Source organism: Canis lupus, chromosome 2 (assembly GCF_048164855.1).
Source record: "Canis lupus baileyi chromosome 2, mCanLup2.hap1, whole genome shotgun sequence".
Lineage (NCBI taxonomy): Eukaryota > Metazoa > Chordata > Mammalia > Carnivora > Canidae > Canis > Canis lupus.
The window spans coordinates 88,991,487-89,014,487 of record NC_132839.1 but is presented as its reverse complement, the minus strand read 5'-3'; the positions used below and the strand labels follow the sequence as shown (position 1 = coordinate 89,014,487).

The 23,001-nt window shown below is 48.5% G+C and overlaps 1 long non-coding RNA gene across 1 annotated transcript; it reads right to left on the bottom strand.

Annotated features, from left to right (window-relative positions):
* Positions 1 to 7,491: 7,491 nt before the first annotated feature.
* On the bottom strand, positions 7,492 to 15,220 carry LOC140610668 (uncharacterized). The gene is made up of 3 exons (XR_012012240.1): positions 15,144 to 15,220; positions 14,218 to 14,360; positions 7,492 to 8,164 (listed from the first exon to the last, which is right to left on the bottom strand). It is a non-coding gene; the product is annotated as an uncharacterized lncRNA (long non-coding RNA).
* Positions 15,221 to 23,001: the final 7,781 nt, after the last annotated feature.

Below are 23,001 nucleotides of genomic sequence, written 5' to 3'. Positions count from 1 at the left end.
CACCCCAGGGACTACCAAAGCATCTGGCACATAGTAGGTGCTCAAGATACACTTAGTCAATAAGCCATGAATTGAAGTAAAACGCTTCAAGTCCAATTGCTTGTCTTTCTGGAAAAGTGGTGTTTGCATAATTGGGTATTTCCTTTCGCTTTGACTTACGAACTATTTTATTCACCCTGGAAAATACATACCATATAATAAAAAAAGAGCTATGACTGTGATTTAGATGCCCCATAATTAAAATAAACCCGTATTTATGCCTAAAGCAGGTCATCCTTTATGTAGAGAAGAAACCACATAAGTTGATTATAAACAAGAAAACTTTGAAGTCCCTACAGGGCTTGGGTTAATCCCTCTAAATTTAGTAGGGTTTCCATACATATTTAATTAATAAATGGAATTGAAAGTGATAGGGTGTTTTACCTAAAAGCCTTCATCGGTCTATAAAAATGATATATGAGCAGAATACTTCAGAATAAACTGTTAAAATCTTGGGAGGATTTATATTTGCCATGTTGGAAAAAGAGCCATTGACATTTAAAGGCCCGAGTTAGGAACCAAAGAGTCTCCTCTCCCGTGAATTGAGCCCTGGAGAGGACCCTTTCCCGCCGCACAGCACGCGGGGTCGGTGCAGCGCTCCTTGCAGCTGACTTGCTGTGTCTGTGGTGGCTGCTTCCCTAAATCTCATACTTTTAGGAAAATGAAGTGTTTAAACCACAAAACCCCACGGGGTCAGCCGACAGGTGTAAAAAGCAAGGCGATGCGGAAATAAAACATCGTCAGTTTTGGATTAATGGGGGGGAGAAGTGTTGACACAGCATGCAGGCTCCAGGTCTTTTCCCCTTTCCTAAGCCAGAGTGTTCTGCGAAATCTCCACCTACACACCCACGATCAAAAGGGTGCGGCGAGGGATGCAGGGACAGAGAGAGAGAGACCAGGGCTCGGATGGGGAAATAGGGCTGATGGGGCCTCCGTGGTGTGCAGCTGGACGCTGCCGCTGCTGCAAGGCATGACCTCTGCATTCCTGTCCATCCGGACCCGACGCACCTGTCACGGGGTGGAGGGTCGTTGGGGGGGGGGGGGGACACGGCAAAGACTGCCCAGAAAGAACAGCAGCACCGAAAAACAAAAGCATTATTTCCTGGGTCTTCGACTAAGCAATCTCCATGGCACCCACACGGCCGCAGGTTTGCACTGGTTGTCGCCAAGTCCGCAGTCATCTCGTGGGGTGCGTGTGTTACCCTCCTCCCCCGCTTTTGGCAGAAGAAAAGGGCAGTTCAAAAAAAAAAAGGATCGAGAAACTATAAGAGGATCAAAGCCGTATTTCTAGTGAGAAGCAGGCCAGGATCCAAACCCGGCTACACTGCTTTGGGACCACGCCCTGAACTAGGCAGGGGTGCGGGAACAGGCGACGTCGGGGCGGGCACGAGGCAGCGTGGAAGCCACTCTCAGCCGCACCTGTTGCCGGGGCGGGAGAAAGACTCGCTGTCACCCACAACGTGGCCCCGTCCTGAGCAGAAGCGCTCAGCCTCGCCGTCCTTCGCGGATCTGTTCCGCGAGTTCCCTCCCCCGGCCCTGCTGTCCTCCGGACGGACCTGGGGGTGTTGGAAGAAAGGAACCTCAGGCAACCCAGCTGCCTGATCCCGCGGGCAGGGCCCCCCAACCCCGGGCGGCCCAGGCGAGCAGAGGGCCCCAAGGAGGCGGTAGGCGAGCAGGTGCCCGGGCTCCCCGGCCCCTCGGCCCCCCACGTCTGCAGCCTGGAGCCTGGAGCCTAGAGCCTGGAGCCTGGAGCCTGGAGCCTGGAGCCTGGAGCAGTCGCGCACACACACCTGTGCCAGGGTCGTTCCTGCGGCCTGGCGTCCGGGAAGCCCCCGCGCCCCACCCTCGGGTGCTCTGCAGTCGGGGCCGAGGGACCTCCGGGCACCCTGGGGTTCATGCTACGCTGTTCTGCGAGGTGCAAGCCTGTTGGGTGAACCTGAAGGATGAAAGTAAGCGGACGAGCGGGTTCTCTGGGCCAAGGATGGAGAAGGGGGAAGGGGCCGGGATTCGCAAGGAAGGGACGATTCTAGAAGCAGGAAAGGTGCGCTCGACGACCAGAGGCTGAGGGGTCGGTGACGTCACATGGACACCTGCGCTCGCTGAGCAGCTGCGTGTGGCCGCCTCATCCCCCGTCGCCCAGTGTCCGGCGGCACCTGTTCCACCGACGGGGACACGGAGGTTGTCACACACTCCGTTACCTCGACCAGTGGCCGTGGGGCAAACCAAAGGACCTCAGATGTTCAAACTCAAAGCTGAATGTGTCGCGATTCTGCGCTGCTTCCGGGACGCCGGAGGGGGCCCCGTGTCCCATGGCCCAGGCGTAAACTGAGGCACCCAGGGGCTGTCTCTTCTCGGGGTGGCCGGCTTTGCACGTGTCCTCGGCTGGGAAAGTCTCCCTTGGTCAGTCCCTCACTTGTCCTTCAAGTTTCAGTTAAAAATCAGCTCATCCGGGGCACCTGGGGGGCTCAGCGGTTGAGCATCTGCCTTGGGCTCAGGCCGTGACCCCAGGGTCCCGGGTTTGAGTCCTGCATCAGGCTCTCCCTGCAGGGAGCTGCTTCTCCCTCTGCCTGGGTCTCTGCCTCTCTCTGTCTGTGTCTCTATGAATAAATAAGTAAAATCTTAAATTAAGGCAAAACCAACAACCCGGCTCATCCAGAAGTGAAGCACGGAGAAGGGGAGGAGAGCCGGGAGAGCCGGAGCCCCCGAAGTGGATGCCCCCCCGCCCCCCGGCAGCCCGTGGAGGCCGGGCCGCTGGTCTCCTGGGCACCGGCGCTGCGCTGAGCCCCGGCCTCCGCGTGGGGACGAGGCCGGTGGAAAAGCGCGCCCGGCCCGGCTGCAGCCCTGCGGAGCCACCTGCCCGCCCCCCGCGGGGCCAGAGCCCACTCCCCGCGCCTGCTCGGCCTGCTCTGCCTGCGGGCCGGGAGCCCCGAGCACATCCTGGGCCTGCTCGCTCCCCCTCGGGCCGTGGCCACAGGTGGGGGGCAGGGCTCCGCTGGTGTCTCGGGGACAGTCCCACCACCTCTGCGGCCACGGCGCGCAGGTGTCAGCGGCCTCCCAGCCTCCCTACCGGTGTCTTGGCCACTGACCCCCCCCCCCGCCCCGGGGGCTAGGCCCCGTGTCACAGTTTTTAGGGTAAGTCGAGGAACAGGACACAAAGGGCGGGATTGTCAGCGAGGAGTGCGCTGGGGGCAGAGGCGGGGAGCAGGACGGAAGCCGTGCGAGCGGCTGTCCTCGGTCACCGGGAACCGCCTGCAGCAGAAGCGCTTTGTGCCAGCCGCCCCCGAGGATGGGCCGCAGCCCGGCCGTCCTTCGGGGACCTTCCCCGTGACACATCCCCACCAGCAGTGTCGCGTCCAGCCCTCGTATTGTCCCCAGACGGCCGTGGATTGCAGGCCCCGCGGCGGGGCTACAGAGCGGTGCCCCAGGCCCCCGGGGAGCCTCCCTTCCAGCCCGGGGAAAGCCCGCGTTCTTGGGACTCCTAACTCCTCTGGGGCGCCTGGAGCGCTTGGGGGCTCAGCGATTGAGCATCGGCCCAGGGCGTGACCCCGGGGGCCCGGGATCGAGTCCCGCTCCGGCCCGCAGGGAGCCTGCCTCGCCCGCGCCCTTGGCCTGCGTCTGCGTGTCCCTCGTGAATAAATACAATCTTTTTTAACCAGCCCCCACCCCCGACACACACACACCCCAAGACTCTGCGCTTCTCACTTGAGTCTCGGAAGGGGCCTGGGGCCTGCAAGAACGAGTGTCTTGCCGTCCTGACCGGGAGGGACAGGGCCCTGGACGTGCGTGTCCGCGGATGGAATCCTGTCCCTTCGGTGCCACCCGGACGCCAAAGGGACAGCTCTCACGCGCCGCCGTGGCCTCTCCTTCAGACAACGCGGGCTGACGCGTCCTTGTCGCGGTAGGTAAGGAGACGGACGGCCAACCGCCGGATGGGGCAGACGGACCACGGACGGATGAGAACGACGGCGACCGACCGGGCCCCTGGGTGTGGCCGCGGGAGCCGAGACCTGCTGTGGCGTCCCCGGGGCCACTGGGATGTCCCTGTCCCGGCCACGGCTCACGGGCCTGCTGTCCCCAACGCCGGCGGGTCTGCGGCCTCTGGGCCGGGGTGCAGGGCAGCCTGCGGCCGCTCCCCCAGGAGGCCAGGCCGGGCGCACCGGGCGGGCCCAGCTCCCCGAGGCCACTGCCCCAAGCCCGCCGAGGGCCCCGGGCTCCCTGCTCCGCGCCGGACCCGCCTCTGGAGGGGCCGACCCGGCCACGGGCACCTTGGCGAGGCTCCATCCGACGGATCTCTTCCCACCCGAGGAATGTTGCTTACGGGGAGAGGAGAAGCCAACCGGGGGACACAGGCCGTGTGGGGACAAAGACGGGGCGTTCCGGGCTAAGAGGCACCAGGGGAGGAGGGAACGAGCAACCTGGACGACCGGCCCTGGGGCAGGGCTGGAACCCGGAGGGGGCGACGCGCCGGAGGGGACGTGTCCTTTCTTCCCAGAACGAGTGTGCGGGTCGGCCCTCCCTCGCTCGTCCTCGCCCTTCCCGCCTGGGTCCCCACCCGCCCTCCCGCGGCGGCCGCTCACCCCTCCGCCATCCCAGACGTGTCACCCGCAACACGGTGGGCCTCCTTTGTCCCACCCCCACCTCAGAAAGGTCCCGGAGCCCCGTTCCTGACGTTGCTCTGACTTACTGCCAGCTGGCGTGCTTTGCCTGTTTGGCTGACATATAGGCGACCTCCGTCTCCCTGTCCCCCCACGTAGCCTCGCGGTGGCCCCCGCAGACCCCCGACGCGTGTGAAGGGATGAACGGGTGACAGCATGGTGCCCCGTGGAGCCGATTTCAAGATCCGACCTGTTCTCTCTCCCTCCAGACCCTGGGGTTTGACCTCCTCTGTCCCTCAGAGCAACAGCCAACGTCCCGATCCTCTATCCCTGAACACAAAGGAAGGGTCACCTTCAGGACAATCCCAAAGCTATACAGGCCACACCACGCAGAGGGAAGGTTGTATCTAATGGAGGTTTCTTGGTGTGTCTTTGTCTTAGCACGGAGCCCGGTGGAGGGCTTGGACTCATAACCCGCAGATCAAGACCCGGGCTGAAGAGTCAGACACCCACCTGACTGAGCCCCAAAGGCCAGGCTGTGGTTAAGAGTTTGTCAGTCTGGGCATGGGTTAGGGTCCGCAAGCCTGCAAGGACAAGGTCCCCAAGCACCTGCATGCTGGGCTCCAGGTGCCCGAGGCTGCCTGGGGGGAGCAGGTGAGCCTGCGAGAGAGGACACCGAGGCACCACGGTGCTGCCTTGCAACACAGCCATGCAGCGGCGTCGCCTGTGCAGCTCCTGCCCCGACGCCCACCCGCCTGCCAGGAGTCCGCTGGCCTCCTCTGGAACGCGCTTAGGGGCATCGCAACACCCAGACAAGGGCTGAGGTCCAGCGGTTTAGGGAAACAGTAAATCCCTATTCTTTGCCTCGCCTGCAGTGTCTCCTCAATATTTCCTTTCCTTTCTTTTTTTTTTTTTTTCTTTTAAAGATTTTATTTATTTGAGAGAGAGACATGAGCAGGGGGGTGGGAAGAAAGAAGCAAACTCCCCACTGAGCAGGGAGCCCAATGCAGGACTCGATCCCAGGACCCCATGATCATGACCTGAGCCGAAGGCAGATGCCTAACCGACTGCGCCACCCAGGCGGCCCCTCCCCAATATTTTTTTAGCCTAATCGCATCTTTTCCTGTGTGCAATGTGCACGCACATGCGGGCGCGCTAAGGCCTGTGAAGCAAACCTGCCACTGTTGCAGGAAAGCTGCTCGGGATAAATGTCAGGCTTCCCGAGGTTGGGCTGTGAACCTAGTGCCCAGCGAAGTGTGGGTTAGACCACTTGAACCATTCTTTTCACGTGAAAAGACATTCTCCTTTCCGAACAGTGAGGTCACAGGATAAATTCTGGAGCAAACTTGGTTCATAACTGGGGACTCGCCTAGAATACTAGAGATTTAAAGTTCGTAACACAAGGCCAATAAATCACAGATCATAGTGGTGAAGACGTGTTCCGACAAGTACACCGGGCAAGTTAGGAACTGTTTACACTGGTTTTATTGAAATCTGGGCAGAGAAGATACGGCTAACAGCTGGTGCCACCCAGCGCACAGCAAGAGCCCGAGCAAGAGCGGCTGTATTTTAAGAATGACAAAGGCCAAAGACTATGCACGGTTAATGTCTGACGTGGGAAATCCAAGACACCACAGTGGTGGTTTTAGAAATCGCTCTTCATCAAGATTTCAGATTATTGCCCTGTTTTAGTTACTCAGGTGTAAGAAGGTATCTTTCTTCGATGCTTTCAGTGTCCTTTTTGGCCCTGGACGCCAGGTCCCGTGAGTCTGCACGCCAGGGGACTCCGGGGATGCCTCACCCCTCTCTCCAGGTGTGTGGGGTGCATTGCAGGGAAGCCTTCAGCCGTGATGAACACAATCAGGTGTTGCCCTCGTGGCCCCGGAGGTGGAGGGGGGCGCCCACGCTGGGAAATGGGCAGGTGCAGAGCCTCCCACCAAGAACAGGCCGTCGGACTAGGAGCCGACTCCTTTCTCACTCCTCGTTCCTGCAAATAGTTTTACTGGACATGAATCGCACTGACCTATCCACCGGCTGCTCCTCTTTATTATCTTCCTCTCACTAATACCACTTTCGGGACGCACGCAGTGGCCGCAGGCAGCGCGCTGATTGCTGCCTCCTAATGCTGGCGAGGAGGTCTCGGCGCGCCCCGGGCTCATTTCACCCGCTCTTCCCCAGGGAAGGTTTCCTCCGGTTTCTCACTGCCCCAGCAGTGGTGCAAGCAGGGGTGCTTAGACACGTTGAAGAGGCGTCTGTAACCCGGAACAGGGTTGGGGGGGGCGGTAGGGGATACGCGTAGGCCGCTTCATTCGCTCTGCTAGGTGGCCCTCCCCCATGTTTCTGGCAGGTAAGGCCTGCCCAGCTGAGTATGAGAATTCCCATGTCCTTCCCATCGCCAGGGCTTTGCTATTTTCCTCATTGCCAACCTTGGAAGTATAAAGGATCATATCAGGATCGCGTTACTGATCTGAAGGGTATAAAGGATTATACCATTATTGTTTTAATTTACGCTTCCCTGATGATTGGCGAGCGTAAGACCCTCGGATACTTAAAAGCATTTAGGCTCCCGCGTTAGCGAATTGCCAACTCACGTCTGTTCATTATTTTCTACTTTTATTTTAATTGCAGATCAGCAGACATTTCTTTTTTTTTTTTTTAACTTTTTATTTATTTATGATAGGCACACAGTGAGAGAGAGAGAGGCAGAGACACAGGCAGAGGGAGAAGCAGGCTCCATGCACCGGGAGCCCGATGTGGGATTCGATCCCGGGTCTCCAGGACCACGCCCTGGGCCAAAGGCAGGCGCCAAACCGCTGCGCCACCCAGGGATCCCAGCAGACATTTCTATTATGCCCTAGATCACAATCCCTTGGCTTTTTAATTGTTGCAAATATAGTTCCCGGTTCCCAATATGTAAGTGGTTTTGTTACCTTCGTTGTGCTTCACTGCCAAAAATCTTTAGTTTTGTTGTAGTCATTATCCAACCCACTTCCTTTTTTTTTTTTTTTTGAGATCTTAAAAAAAAAATTATTTATTTGTTTAGAGACAGAGATAACCGAGACATTATTTTATGTGCTGGGAAAACAGACAAAAGGTCCTGACCACCACAGAGCTCATCTTAGGGTAGGCAGGTAGTGTAGAGCCCTAAAGGTCACTCGAAGAATTTTGGCGATTAGTAAAATAACAATAGCAGCTGGCACCTATGTTGCATTACCGTGCACCGGGCACTGTTCCTAGAGCATCGCACGTAGGAATCTACCTAATCCTCTCAACAACCCTGCGATAGCCTTACTACTATTATTCCCCACCTTACCGATGAGGAAACCACAGCACAAATAGCTTAAGTCACTTGCCCAAGGTCATGCAATAGGCGAGGGATGAAGCCAGAATTCAAATCCAAAGGGTGTGGCTGGAGCCTGTGCTCATACTCACTGCCTTGTGCTGTCTCTGCCTGGGATGGGAAATCGCCGCCCGGATACCATGAGTGAGCCACACGTTAGGTTTCCTTAGGCTTCTGTGTTGAAATTAGGCTGTAGGTGGGCAAGAGTTGAAAAAGGAGACCAATTAGGGACTATTTGAGTAGGTTCAACAAGAGATGATGATGATTTGGACTAATTGGTAGCAATGCAGGAGGTCAGGGAAGTCACATTCTTGATTTGTTGACAACCAGACAGTGGAGTATTGCAGAGAGAGAAGAGACACTGGTGAGTCCAAGGTTTTTCTTTGGAATGACTTCAAGGATGGAGTTGTCATTTACTAAATGGGGAAGACAGCCTGAAGAACCAAGGAAGAGAAGAAAACCCCCTTGATCTTTTAGATGCCATTATATAAACGGGATCAAAAAGGTCCCTTTTAGATGTCATCAGACACTCAAGAGAGATCTGAATAGGTGGTTGTCTACGTGAGTCTGGAGTTCAGAGGCAAGATCTGGCCAAGATATACAAATTCGGGTAACGTTAACTTAAAAGACTACGGGCGTATGGGTGGCTCAGTGGTTGAGTGTCCGTCTTCCTCTCAGTTCATGACCCCGGGGTCCTGGGATGGAGTCTCACATCGGGTTCCCTGGAGGGAGCCTGCTTCTCCCTCTGCCTATGTCTGTGTCTTTCATGAATAAATAAATAAAATCTTTTAAAAAAAATGACTTAAAAGACTAGAAGTCACCAAGGAAGAGAGAAGAGGAGGACAAAGAGGTCCAAGGACTGATGTTGGCACCTTCCAATATTAAGAAGGCACAGAGATGCAGAGGAAATGAAAAAAGCTTAAGAGGAGCAGCCGGTGAAGGTGGTGTAAGACCAGGAGGCTACAGTTTTAGAGAAACCAAGTGAATAATTGAGTGTTTGGAGAAGAAAATAATCTACTTAATCAAATACCCATGATAGATGATGTTTGGTACACTTTTTTTTTTTTTTAACTAATGTCTCAGCAACACTGCTACAAGATCTTACCGGTTATAATAATTTGGTTGTATTTTTTAAAACATTTTATTTATTCATTTATGAGAAACACAGAGAGAGGCAGAGACACAGGCAGAGGGAGAAGCAGGCTCCCTTCTGGGAGCTCGATGCAGGGCTGGATCCCAGGACTCCAGGGTGACATCCTGAGCTGAAGGCAGGTGCTCAACCCCTGAGCACCCCCAGGCCTCCCTGGTTGTTTGTATTTTTACTCGTTGGCTTCTGTAAAAAACTCAGATCTACGGAGGACCTGTGCCTTGTCTCCCTTTGGTAGTGCTCAGAGTGGGCCACCGATGTTTCCATAGCTTCCCCTTGTGGGCGCATATTAGGGTCTCCCTTCCCGAACCTGGTTTCTGGCCCAGTGAGTTGTGAGCCAAGTGCCCCGTAGCGCTTTGCAAGCACAGCCCTGAGAGCTGCAGCCCCGCCCAGTTGTCACCGCCCCTTCCCCCTAATGCCCGGCAGCCTTAGAGGTCATGGCTCTTCGACAGCTGCCCCCCGCGGTGGTGAGAGACCCGCCCCCCTCCCCAGGGACATGGAGTAGGATCATGGGGACCCTCCGTGGGGTGAGGGAGCCCCAGGGGCAGAGCTGCCGGCCTGGGGCCAGTGGTGGACCAGCCTCTCGGCAGGTCTCCAGGGGCTGCCCCACCAGTCCTGCCTTTACCATGACTCCCCAGGGACACAGCCCCTCCACCATGAGGGCCTTCTGCTGGGGAACAAGCTTCTCCCAAGAGCATTATTTGGATCCTGGACTTCAGGGCCAAAGTTGGGCCCCAGGAGCACCTTTTCCCCTGCTGCCCACCCACCCGCTTTGTAATGGCCCCAGGAGGGTCAGCCTTCCCCAGGCAGCAGGGTTTGAGGAATCGCCATGGGTTGGGGTCTGAGTCCCAACCTGGGAGCATCTACTGAAAACTGGGCTCCTGGGTCACCTCCTCTGGGCGGGGAAGTTCCTACCCCTGCCCCACGGGCTGTCCCAACAGAGGCCCTGGCCTGTGCTGGGAGGCACAGCAGCTCCTGGGGGACCTGTGGCATCGGCTCCCCCGCGAGGGGGCACTTGGCCAAGACACAGGGCAGTGTAAGGCCCACAGGGTGGCCCGATTTCCCCGAACAGAGTGCTTGGAGGCAGTGGGCACTTGATCTTCCCAGAGTGGGAGCCCCCGAGACAATGTGTGGCCTGGGGGCAGGAAGCTGGGAGGAGTCCGGGTACCCACCCTGGTCTCCTGGAGAGGTCCCCTGGGGCCTGCTGGGTGTCATGGTGTCGCAGAAACACCCATTTCCAAATGAGGCTTGGGGTTCCTTGAGTTCTTGTGGTTTTGCTTTTCAATCTGGCTGAGCCTGGGTCCGCGCACACAGCTGGGCTGGTGGCCCGCAGGGTCACACTCCTCCCACTGGTGTCCGTCCTGATCTGGAATTACCTTTGATGTCACAAAGACACCTGGATCATATATTTTAAAGACTTGTGCCGAGAGTATATTTAATAAAAATTAAAATGACAAAAAACCCTCTTGTGGTTTTTTTAAGCAACTAAAATGTTTAGGTTTTATGAAGCGAGGCATAACTTCAACCGCTGATCTGATGTCCCTGATTTGTTTCCATCGTGTTGCCTCGGTCAGGAGCTCCAATCCCATGATGAAGACTAATGCTGGAGTGGGGATCCTCAGATTATTCGATGGCATGTTACATAACATTGTAGTAGCTTTTAATCAAGTTAAGTAATTTTCCATTTATTTCTACTTGTCCAGATTTTTTGTTTTTTCCATCACAAATAGGAATTCGGATGCTATCAAATGACTTACTGCATCTCTTCAGTTTAACATGAGGTTTTCTCTTTCAATCCATTTGGTGTAGCGAATCTCTGTTATAAACCCTACTGAGATTCCTGAGATAAACGGTACTTAATCATGGTACATTGTTACATTGTAGGATTTAATTAATACCACATTTGCATTTAGTCACTTATGTTTGCAAGTGAAAAGGGTCCATAATTTTCTTTCTCATATCTCTGTGTCTGGAACAACGGTTTTTCTAGTCTCATAAAACGATTTGGGTCTAAACAAAACCATCATGCTGTATACGCCACAAACCTATACAGTGATGTTTGTCAACTATCTCTTAATAGAACTGGGGGAAAAAATGAATTGGGCAGGTCTTTCTGTTTTCTGGAAATGAATCAGTAAGGTTGGAATCATCTGTTCCTTGGTAGTTTGATGAAACTCAAAGCAAAAATGGATCTTACTAAAAAAAAAAAAAAAAAAAAAAAAAGGATCTTACTTAATATTTTTAAATAATTTAATTATATAATCTTTGATTTAATATTCTGGATTACTTTTACTCAGTTTCATGGATCTCTGCATTTATCTTTATTACTGTGGAGCATGTGAGTTAAACATCAGTAACAATGCCTGGGGGGGGGCAATACAACTGTAATATTAATGTGAACTTATTGTCATTATCTGTGTTTAATTTCTTATTTGGGTTTAACGTTGTACATTGTCAATTCCTTTTTTTATTGAACAACCAGGTCCTTCGACTTCAGTTGTTTTCTGTGGTAAATGTCTTTAAAGCTATATACTTTCCACTGAATACTATCTTAGCTGTATTCTACAAATTGTCATATAATAATTTTATAAATCCATCCTATTTCATCAGTTTATCATTATATGTCCTTGTTCCCAAGGGTTATTTAATATTATGATTTTAGTTTCCAAAGATGTACTGGTTTTCTAGTTTTCCTTTTATCACTGATTTTTTTTTTTAAGATTTTATTTTTAATTTGAGAGAGAAAGGGAGAGAAAGCATAAGTAGAGGGAAAGGCAGAGGGACAGGCAGACTGCCTGCTGAGCAGGGAGCCAGACACGAGGCTCGATCCCAGGACTCTGAGGCCACAACGGGAGCCAAAGGCAGACGCCCAACCAACTGAGCCACCCAGGTGCCCCTTGTCACTGATTTCTAATTTGATCAAATTTTCCTGTTACATTGATTTATTTTACCAGGGCACCTGGGTGGCTCAGTAGGTTGGGCATCCAACTCTTGATTTTTGGCTCAGGTCATGATCTCAGAGCCCTGGGATCCAGCCCCATGTTGGGCTCTGTGTTCGGTGGGGCGTCTGCTGGAGATTCCCTCTCCCTTTCCCTCTGCTCCTCCCCTGACTTGTGCACGCTCTCTCAAATAAATAGACTGATGTGCATTAAGGAGGGCACTTGATGTAATGAGCACTGCGTGTTATATGCAACTGATGAATTACTAAATTCTACCTCTGAAACTAATAAAAAATAAAAATAAATGAATCTTTATTGTCCCCTAGTATTTTCAGTTTCTTTTATGAGCATTCAGCAAATGCTAAAAATTTTGTTTATTTTTTATTTGTATTTCTGTATAAGTCTATTATTCTGAGCATATGTTATTCTAATCTTTTTTTTTTTTAAGATTTTGTTTATTTGTTCATGAGAGACACAGAGAGAGAGAGAGGCAGGGGGAAAGCAGGCTTCCTGCAGGAACCCATGTGGGACTCGATCCCAGGACCCTGGGGTCATGCCCTGAGCTGAAGGCAGATGCTCAACTCCTGAGCCACCCCAGTGTCCCTCTAATCTTCTATTACATTCAGTTTTTATCTATTTGCTAAGTTTCCAAGAAACATGTGCTAAAACACTACCTCACTGTCTCCTCATAGGCAGTGCAGTTGGACTCAGCCCCTCTGCCTGCTTCCAGCGTTCGACGCTCCCAAACAGGCTACTTCATGTCAGCACTATTTAAGCGTTAGTCCACGAAGCCTGGCCAAGGCTGAGCTGGATCTGTGGGTCTGGGGCCCCCCAGTGGCTCAGGCATAAACGATAAACCACCAAGAGAAAAAGAACAGAAATTAAAAAGATTCCCCAAGACCTCTTTCCCAGGCCGATTACTCTGTACTCTTCCTTAGATCTCCCAGGAGATTCTTAGAGTTTGACATGAGCTCCTCGGTCCCCAATACAATGTGTGCTCCCCAAGGGAGAACGTTCAGTGGGTCACAGGTCAATCCCAATAAGCACTAAAAGGTGATTAAAACAAACATTTCTCCAGGATCTACTCACCTCTGGAGCAGCCCCAGATCTGAGATCAGGGCAGGGAGCCAGCGGAGCAGGTAGGTTTACCATTTTCCCAGCTAAGACATTCAGGAGGTCTTTGCTCTTTGTCACCCATTTTAGCGTAACGGGTGTCTCTGCCGCAGAACCAGGATGCTTCTCCGCTCTGGGCCCTTGCTCCAGAACTTAGCTCCCGTGGTGTTCTCTGCATCATCATTTTCTCTGCTGGCTTCACCTCTTCAGCCTAGAAGCATGTTCAGTATCCTTCTCCCCACCTTTTGGTTTCCGTCCTTTCCTTTCCTCTTTGACTTCGCTAAGTTACTTTTCAAACACTGACTCTCCCGCATTACTCCCAGGACCCTGTATTTGGGCCAGAGCCACGGGATGCGGCAAAGCCAAAACAAAGGTGGAATCACCTTGGAATACGGTATTTCAATAGTCTGGGGGGAAATGGAAGTGAGTGTGGACGGATGTGGTGCAGTCAGAGTTGAGGAAGACTTGAAAGGCAGGAGAAAGAGTTTAGACAAAGCAGAAAATATATAAGATATTTATTCCAGAAAGTTACCTATTAATAATTTAATAATTTTCTTTAATAAGAAAGTTAATAAGATGGTTCCGCAGTGCTGTGTATCCACTTGAGTCTGACGAACAGGACTTGTCAGTGTATCAGTCTGCCCCACCGTGTGATCTCCTCTAACAACTCTAGATGCACGGGTGCCACCAGTCATGAGACTCGTGAAGGGTCTGCGAATCCCTGACGTGCTGGCCATCTCCTCTAGATTAACCTTCTTAAATCAGTGTTGGGCTTACTTTACTTCTCTGCAGAAATACGTACGGCGGCTATTCATTGCCTCCATAATAAAATTTAAATATTTCTCAAGGCTGGCATTCAAGGTCTCTCCACATCCGGCCCAAATCCAACTTTTCAGCTTTATCTTCTCTCTCCCATTTCCTTCCTGTCATATTGATCTATTTGCCCTTCCCAGATCATGTCCTGCTCCGCTTTATAGGGCTTTAATAACGCCTTCCCATACACCAAAGACGATTTCTACCTTCTCTTTATGTCCCCAGACTTACCTCTCAACTGTGTCCTTAAAATCCAACGCTAACCCCAACTCCTCCAGGAAACCGTCCTTTGTTGACGGGCCAAGGAGTTTTGGCACCTTCACACGTTTCCTTTATTCCAGTTGTCTGGGTACTTGACTCAGTCAACACATCACCTGGTAACATAGGAGCAAGAGATTGGATGCTTTTGCTTTCTTTTCTCCCCACAGTCCATCATCTCTTCTTCCTCTGGCAACTGCACTTAGATGTTCCTTTAGGAAAACCACCTCTCCTACACTTTTAATCCATATAATTTTGGGAGGGGCACCCTTGGGCAAGGGATGCGTACATAACCCAAGCCTACGTGCAGTAACTGGCTCAGGAAGCAGATACGTCACTGAAACCATGGAAATTCGAATCCGGGAGCATCGAGTCCTGGAGCTGGTTCTAGAAACATGGGGGTGGAGAAGCTCGTTACTGGGGGTGTGAAGTGGGCAGAATGTGGTCCTGAAGCTGTTAGGGGCAATCCGGCCTACATGAAGAGGACTTCATTAAGAAGTAAGCCAACATAAGAGAGGAAATCCAGGAGAAGGAAGGACAAATATCATTGATGTCATCATCTGCGTCTGGGGATATGCCCATGCCAGATGAACTCCTGGGTTTTTCAGTTATATCACCAATGATGCCCTTTGTTCATGGAAGTTTGAATTTGATTTTTGAATACTTCAAGTCCTATCACCTCTAGAAATAGGCACACACAACCTTGTCTCCCAGCTCCAGGGCTCTGAGACACCTACTGTGTAAACACCAATTCAATATTTAGGAAAGAGTGGGTTATATGGTCATTTACATAGTTAATGCATTTCCTGCCTCTCTACCTGATAGATTATTTGAGGACAGTTTTCTGTAGGCCCTGATGCCAAACTTCCTGAGACTTGAATGCTAGTTTCACCACTTACCTGCTGAGTGACATTGAGCAAAGCACTTCACCTTCTTGGGCTCTTGGTTCATCACCTGTGAGATGGGAATGAAAGTGGTAACCACTGAAAAACAGAAACAAAAAGAATGGTAACATCTCAGAGAGCTGTTGCAAGGGGTTAATATACACAAAGCCCTTGGAAAAGTGTCTGGCACATAATGCGCACCATACAAGTAAGCCCTATGTAAGTGTAAGCTATTTTTATTACTATTATTATCACAACAATGCTGACTATCATTATTATTATTTGTAACCCCACTGCCTACTGCAGTGCCCCTAATTATAAACAGTGAATCACTCTTAACTATTATGTAAGAGAATTTTAATATAGTACTTGTTTGCCTGGTCCTAGTGTTTTAACATGGATCAAAGCACCAAGGCATCAAAAGGCAGCCCCTGCCATCTCAGCTCAGGATACTGCCAAAATCCCAAGTCTTCCTGCCTCATTTCTGCCCCTACCTTCCCCTTCCCCGCCATCCCTGCCTGCGCTCACCGCCTGGCCCTATTAGCTTCCTCTCTCATGCCGAGCATCCAACAGGCCCTAGAACTTGACAGATTTCTCCTTGTTCAGGTTTGGGTACCCATCCTCTTCCTTCACCTGTCTCTCCATCTTACAGTGGTTTCTACGCATTACCCCATACTGGCCTTCTGTCCTGGGGGATTAGCTAATAGTTAACACGAGAGCATCTATTCCACTGCAAGGCTCTAGAATGTACTCTGATTGGGATTTAAAATGTAACCTCCAAGACACAGGAAGTAGCTAAGTATTGCAAAAGGACTAAGAATGAAAATATATCTTTTCTTCAACTAAATTCCTGCCCCCTCCCCCATGTCTGTTTCCCTCCAAGTTCAAGAATTTCTAGGTTAGGCAGCTCCACTCCACGCCAACAGCAGTCAGTCACCTAAACAGGATTAGGATGCTGATTGGGTCACATTAATCACTCACAGTCTAATCACTTACAATCTAAGGCTGGAGGGAAGAGGGGTCAGTTAGTTTGCAGATCATGAGCACCACTGAGCTCTCCCTAAAGTCTATTTATTATGACCTGTCCATTTTGAGGGTTGAACACCATCACCAGTCTGGATGCAGAAGAAACTGCCATTATTCAGAATATTACCTGGAGCAAAGTGGGAGATGGAGTTAGCAAAAGGCACACGACCCATAAAAACATCTATGATTTAAACATGAGACATTTCCAATGTGCTAAATTTGGAATGATTTGCTTACCCATGGTCCTGCTGGAGGAAATAAAATGCGCAGCTTGAGAAATGAAGGAAGAAAACATATCAATGTTTTGCTCATAATGCTGAAAGAAACAGAATTATCGGAACCATGTGAATTCAAAATGTACCCATTTTTAAAAAGCACATTGGCTATATTTGGGATACAAGTTAAGAACTTAGATTTTCAAACTCCTGAAAATTCAATAGTGGAATTTTTAAGGCAATTTCTAGTTTCCATACAACGAATACATATAAGCTGCACTTTTATACATGACTACATTCAGCAGAAAACTTTTCTGCATGGCTTGCTACAAAAAGTATCAAATGTCAAATCAAATTTCATGCAAAGTCACAGAGTAACAGAAGGCATCCTAATATGACACTGCGTGTAATGTCCGTCATGGGCTCTTTCCAACCTACAATGAATTAGAAAGGGATACACACCATGTTAAACAACAAAAAGAAAGGGAAAAACATGAGCATACTCATTAGATTTTAATGTGTATTTTGTCCTAAGTCAACTTTCCCAGAGGCAGATCCTGAAACGAAGGTTCACATGCAAGGAATTTATCAAGGAAATGCTCATAAGTAAAACCAACGAAAGGCTGAAGGACTGAAGGAAAAAGGACAAAGAGCAGGAAGCCAGATAAAGGTATGATCCCAAGTGAAATCCCACGCAGCCTAATCCCACAGGGGACGTTAGAAATGATCACCTGAGAGTTGTTCTAACCTGAGTCAAGGAAGCAGGGCTCTGAGAATCCATTGGCAAAGAACATGGCCAAGGGATTAACCCAGGGGGCAGCATATATTCCTGCATTGAAAGAAGGCTCCAGTTAAAGGAAGGAGGTCCTCCCCCGAATCGCTAGAGCTTACGAATGATGGGAATAAAAAGTACACTGGATTCTGCAGACCCAACGGAACAGTGGAAAGAGATATTACAGAACCCGGATAGAGGACTGACGTGATTTCCTATCTGGTTCTTTAATGATGTTTATTCATATAAGTAATGCCTTGTGCCATTATCGTTAACTTTATTATCTGAAAATATGGGATAGACAAACTTGCACAATTCAGACGCTGGATATATCTTCCTAGTATGAACAGATAAATTTAACTGCCTATACAGATCAACTCAAACCAGGAAGAATGTATTCTGTGATTCACCATTTTTATTTATCCAATCACTCAAGAGTATTCACGGACTGGCCACCGTGGAGAGTCCATTTAACAACGTTGTTGGTAACATTGGAATCACAAAGAACTTGTTTTGAATCCCGGCTCTGCTGGCTACCAAGTATATGACTTGGAGCAAACGACGAAATTCTCCAAATCTCTGTTTGCACCTGTATAAAATGGGGACAACCATATTACAAAGATTAAATGAGACGCTACATGCAATCGACTTTGCATTAGTGCTCGGCAGATGTTAACAAGAGTGAAAATTATGATAACGCTCAAGGCAGGGCGATACCTTCCGTGTAGGCTATATAGCATGTTTACGAGAAAAACAAGATGTGGCCCCTGCCTTAAATAGCTTATCTCGGAGGGCAAGGCATACACATATTTAGCACAGAGAAGATAAGTAATCCAAGAAAGCAATGCATGATGGATGCTGAATGAGATACATAAAAAAATAAATAAATAAACAGAGATCTCACCACTAATCTCCACTTCCCACTAACATGTTCTCCACACGGACACTGGAGTTTCTTTTTCTAAAACACACCTCTAACAGGGACACTCTTGCATCTGTGAATTGTAACGGCTCCCTTTGTATTACTACGTAAAACAGTCCGGGGTCCACAGCATTCACCCACGATCTATGTGCACCCTGTCCCCACCGATCTACTAGAGTTGACGTCTTTTGCTTTATCCTGGTGACAGTTCTTCATCCCAGGACAACGAAGAATAATATCTTTCTACATTTGCATCACTGCTTGAGCAGTTCATCCATGTGGAATCTTTTCTCCACTTCTTTCTGTTGAAATTTCTTCATCCTTCGTCATCCATCCCAAGTGTCATCTCCTGTATAAACCTCCCTTATCTCCATTAGGATTACTTCTTCTCTGCCCATGCTCCCATAGTGCATTATTTTGCTGCGTAAAGGGTACTTCCTGGCGGTACACCTGCGGACTAACAGATGTGTAGAAGTAAGTGGCTGGGAAGAAGAGTTCTGTGCACTGAGACTGGGCCAATCGCTAGCAAGGGTCTGCCAAAATGTTGGCCTTGGCACTACACTGTAAGTTTCTTGAGGCCAAGGATGACTCCTAAGATGTCACAAATTAAAAAGAAGAGAAATTAGCATATTGCAATATTGTGAAATTAAGGGAAGATCATTTCAAGAAAGTAGACAAAGGATTTGGTGCCAAATACTTCTAAGAAGTCAAGGGAAACAATAAATGAGATTTGTACAGTCAAGGTCATCCATAATTTTGGAAAATGCAAATAAAAGCTATGAGACATAGTACCTGGTGGAGGGAGGTTGAGGAGATTTATGTCATGAGAAAGTAATTTGCAAGATTTTTTTTAAAAGCTGTTTTGGTTAAAAGTTAAAGGAAAATGATTCATTTAAAGAGGGGACATATTAAAATTGCTAGCAAGAATTATTGGAGAAGGAACCGATTTTTTTTTTAACTACACTCAAAACTTGACTCTGTAATTAAATAATGTGGTTGTGTAACTCCTGCAACTTCAGAACGTGGAAATTAAAATCATCCAAACGCTAGCTTGACCTTGCAGTTTAGCCTTTTCCTGTTGCATTGCTAGATTCGCGTATTTGAATTCCAACAGCAATTGTTTGCCCTCTGCTCCATTCTTAGGGAAATTCTCCGCTGGCTCTAAGCAGTTCTCCCTTCAAGCTCCCAGATCCACTCAGGATGACCAGGTTCCCCCGCCCTTTAGCAGAGGCTTCCAGGTGTGCAGGACTGCTGGAGGGCAGCTTGACTCTCCATGCGAGGGCCGCTGGCAGGTGTCCGCACCGGAGGGTGTGTGTGTGTCATGGGTCATTTCCAGATGAAGGGCCTTTCCTTCCCCTCCTCCTTTGGGGATTCCTAGTTCCTTCTTCCAGTTATCTCCTTCCGAAGTTGCCACCCTGCCTTTCCTTTCCTCTTTCTCCAGCCCCAAGCCCTCAACCTTATGGTCTAGGAGAAAAATAAAACAGGACAAAAACAGACCCAAGAATCTTTGTTTAGAATTCAAGTTAATAGTCTGTTTTTTTATTTTTTTATTTTTTTCAGCATTGTGTGAGATGAGAGAGGGAAAAACCCTTAAGAGATGAAGAAAAAAAAGATTGGTGGTTATTAGAAACGGGGAGTGTAAGGTGGGCAAATGGGTGAAGAGGTCAGAAGCTACGCACTTCTAAGTCATGGGGATGTAACGTGCAGCATAGGGACTGCAATTGATTATAGGATACTGCATATTTGAAAGTAGCTGGGAAAGTGGATCTGGGAACAAGTTCTCACAACAAGAAAAACATTCGCAACTACGTATGGTGATGGATGTTTAACTAAACTTACTGTGGTGGTCCTTTTGCAACATATGCAAATATCAAATTATTCAGTGGTACACTTGGAACTAGTATAATGGTACGTCAACCATATCTCAATTTTTAAAAAAGAAACCTCAAGATTCTGGTGAGAGCAAAAAGGAGTAGAAAAATATACCAAAAACAGATGAATGACCTGAGGCATAATTCTGGCATGTTATCAAATGGGTAATAATAATAATGGTTGTGTAATAATAAAAATATTATTATTAATATTAATAAAGGGTAATAATAATAATGGTTGACGCTGAGTGCTTATTACCTACCAGACACTGGTTGGTCTCAGCCTTTATGTATATGACTTATGCAATCAGCCACAAACCAATGAGACAGGTGCAATTATTTTTTGCCATTCTACTGAAGCACAGAACAGTTCAATATTTTGTCCGAGATAACTCTGCTAAGAAATGCTAGAACTGAATTCTGGGTCTGGCCTGTCCCTTTCCAGAGTCTACACTTGTAATCACCACACCATACTTCTGCGATACAATGTTCTTCGCTTTGCCAAAATAACGCTTCTCCAAAATAAACCACCATCACTGTTGGATATTTCAAAAATAGACATTATTTTTTTATTATTATTACCCTGTCGAGGAAGATTATTTCATGCAAATCAACATTCTTTAAGGTCCCCATGTTTGTCCAGCTATAAAAGTACGAAGTGTAATTGTGGATGCTTCATGGATGCAACATTGAGAATATTATCTGTTGGATTTGAAGTAGTTTACATGGATGGTTTATAAAACCACATATGACTTGCCATGGGAGCATGTAGGTGGTCCTTAGGTACATAGAGAAAGGTGGGAATTGACAAAATAGGTCTGTCTCAATTGTATGATTTTAATTAAGTTTTTATGTAACTACTTTACAGGTTGCCTGAGTAATCCGAAAATCATCTACAGATACACAGCATGGTCATGTCATGTGGGTTCTGAGGTAGCTGATTACAGTTATCTCCATACACAGACTGTAAATATTCCCAACATCCAAATGAAGCCTTCCTAGAGAATCATCTATCGATACAAATAAATAGAGGCATTACTGAGGAAATACTAAACACGGGTAATGACCTTCTGGTTTCTCAGAGAATTTCTACATAGAATCCATTCCCCTGCATGTTGACAATATCTAAGACAGGAGTTTTCACTCATTCAAAGTGACAATTGTGTCTCGGAAATAAAGATTCCTGTACATTCCCAGAAATTCTGACTCATCCCAGAAATTCTGACTCATGAGGTCTGGGCTGAGCATGGCCCCAGAACCTGTGTTGTAAATAAGTCCCTCTGGGAATTCTGACACTGGTGATCCGCCCACCACACTCTGAGAAACACCGATCGGAGACAGACTAACTCAGGGCAATGTAGGTCTACGTCCTGAAGACGGGTATCCTTTGCTCGGCAGCACCAGGAGAGGAGGCCTTGTACCTGGTTTGGTCCACAGCCAATGGCTGAACGGTCAGTTTGTGACAACCCACCTGAGTTACCACCCTTAACCTCTGTCCAAGAATTCAGTGACTTGGGATTTCAGAAAACCAACACAAGGATCCGTTGAAACTGAACCTGGAATATAGAATGAAGTATTTGCTATTTACTCAATGGTTAATACCAATTTACTACGTGCATCAGGCAAACACATCGACAGCAAATTGTCAGGAGCAGTTATTAACATCTAATCCCTCCTCATGCAAAGACTAACAAAAATTATATCCAGAGGAGATGAGGGGTAACGTTTTTGTCCTATTCCTGCATGAATCATCCCCTTCATTGTCTTAGTTTTAATGGAATCTGCTGATCCCCTTCTTGTCTCATGGGTGTTAACGTTGATTCAGGCATCTACTAATTTAAAAAATATCTTTATACAATCTGTAATCACTCATTAAGGTCTTCGCCAATTATTCATCTGTAACAGTGGTTGTTCCAGCTTTTCTTAGCTACTACACAGATCTGTGTAGAATTAAAATCTGTTTCTCCTCTGACTTGGCGAACACGCTCCCATGTCCAGTTATGACAGTATGGGGACAAATACCATCTTTGTTATGACAAAGTGAAGATGACAGAGGCAGCCTCGCTTTTTCACAAGATAAGAAGGGCTGCCAAACGGAATGATGTCTAAAACGGTTTCCAACAATCGGCAGAAGGTTTCACTTTTTCAGTATGCATTACATAATCCGACGCCCAAATGGATGCTGCTATTTAAACATACCATTCCCTCTTCTGTGTGGGTTTTACGAGCTTAGTTTATGTTACCATGTTGGTTCTTTTGTGACACAGAGTTGCATCAAGATCTACTTGCTGGGGTTGCAGTTTGTAGTGGAAAAATACATTTTTAGTATCTTTGGAAAGCTTGGAATTTTACAGAGTACGTTTTTTTTTTTTTTTTTAAGTGGGTTTAGGAAAATGAAGGTCTTCAACATGCCAAGACCTATAGACCATTAGTTGATAACTGTTTTCAATCCATTTAAAAAATATTTATTAGAGAGAGAGAGAGAGAGAGAGGAAGAGAGAGAGCACTACACAAAAGCAGGGGGAGCAGCAGGCAGAGGGGGAGGGAGAAGCGGACTCCCCAGTGAGCAGGGAGCCCAACCTGTGGCTCCATCCAGGACCCTGGGATCATGACTTCAGCTGAAGGCAGATGCTTAACCGACTGAGCCACCCAGGTGCCCCTCAATCCATTTTTCCACTGATGATTTCCCAGGAAAACAAACCACAGGATGAAATCTTTCTACATATTCTTCATTGTATAGTTTTTGTATCCTAAAAACTCATAATTCATCAACAGTGCTGAGAAGAAGAGTCAGGTAGTTCCCTCTTGTGCTTCCGCCACAAGAACCTCTTGTCTCAGGAAGTGGTGCCCTGACAAAAATCCTTATTGTACGTGCACCATGGAAATGGCAGTTCTTGTGGGTCTGTGGCCCCTGTGTGGAACTAAAGGGCTCAGGGTCAAACATCGGCACTCAAAAGTATATCTGGCAAGCTTTGGAGGCCAATGAGAAGGAATTTTTGTATTTTAGCTCCCTTAAAAAGTAGGGGAAGAAATCTTGTTATCTTACAAAGAAAGCAAAATAAGATCT